This window comes from Triticum dicoccoides, chromosome 5B (genome assembly GCF_002162155.2).
Source record: "Triticum dicoccoides isolate Atlit2015 ecotype Zavitan chromosome 5B, WEW_v2.0, whole genome shotgun sequence".
NCBI lineage: Eukaryota > Viridiplantae > Streptophyta > Magnoliopsida > Poales > Poaceae > Triticum > Triticum dicoccoides.
In genome coordinates this window covers 15,920,478-15,921,732 of record NC_041389.1, presented here as the reverse complement: position 1 = coordinate 15,921,732, position 1,255 = coordinate 15,920,478, and positions in this window count along the sequence as shown.

The following is a 1,255-nucleotide window of genomic DNA, read 5'->3' as shown; positions in this document are numbered from 1 at the left end:
CTATTCTGCTAATATTAGCAGAATAACTATTCTGCACACCACTTCGGCACTGCACGCTCAACAGAAGCGCACTGCATCATTTTGACGACCAGCACTGCAATATAGACTAGTGAACTTCATGTCGAAAAAAATTGCACGCGGTGTTTTTTCGATACTGTTTTCGCTCTAATTTTTTAACCGTTTATCGGAATGAGGCGTGTAATATACCACTGAAAAGCTATGGATTAGGCACAACTTCGACATGTTGAACACTTTTCGAGATTCCACACGGTTTGTGAGCAGTTTTGAAAATAGTGCGGCGGATGACGAGTGGCAGCGAGCGTTTTTTTGCGTTTATTTCTAAACCGCTTGTCGGAATGAAGCAAATGATACGCCGTTGGATAGATATCGTCGAGGCGCATATTTTTTATATATAAATCTTTCTCTAATTCATTACGGTTTAAGAGCAGTTTCAAATTTACTAAATCGCGGAATTCTGTTTTTCAATTTTTTTCAAATTTTCGGTATTGTTTTCGCTCTAGTTTTTGAACCGTTTGTCGAAACGAAGCATGTAATACGTCGTTGGAAATCTATGGACAAGGCGCAACTATCATATGTAGGAATGATTTTGAGATTGCTTACAGTTTTAAGTTAATTTTGAAAATCGTGCGGCGGAGGACGAGTGGCAGCGGCCTTTTTTCTGAAATTTTTACAAACCGGTTGTCGAAATGATTCAAATGATATGCCGTTGGAAAGATATCGACGAGACGCAACTTTTTCATGTAGAACACACTCTCTAATTCCTTACGGTTTAAGAGTAGTTTTAAAATTAGCAAAAAGCGGACACTCTATTTTTTCGTGACACCAAAATCGTCGTCGGACAGAAAAACGCACTGCTTCAAACTGAAATCCGCACTGCAACAGACAGTCAAGTGAACTTCATGATTTCTTTTTGTCAAACATAAATTTTCTCGCACAAGTTTTTGTTGTCTTTTTTTCAACTTTTTTCCGAACGAGAGTGGCACTAGTGCAGAACCGGGCAATAGCACCGGTTCGTAAGGCCCTTTAGTGCCGGTTCCATAACCGGCACTAAAGTGTGGGCACTAAAGCCCCCCCCCCCCCCTCTTTAGTACCGGTTCAGCATGAACCGGTGGTAAAGGGCAACCACGTGGCACGAGCCAGCTCTGGGGGGCTGGTGCCCTTTAGTACCGGTTGGTAATACCAACCGGTACTATAAGGTTTGGGGGTTTTTTAGTTTTATGATTTATTTTTCATT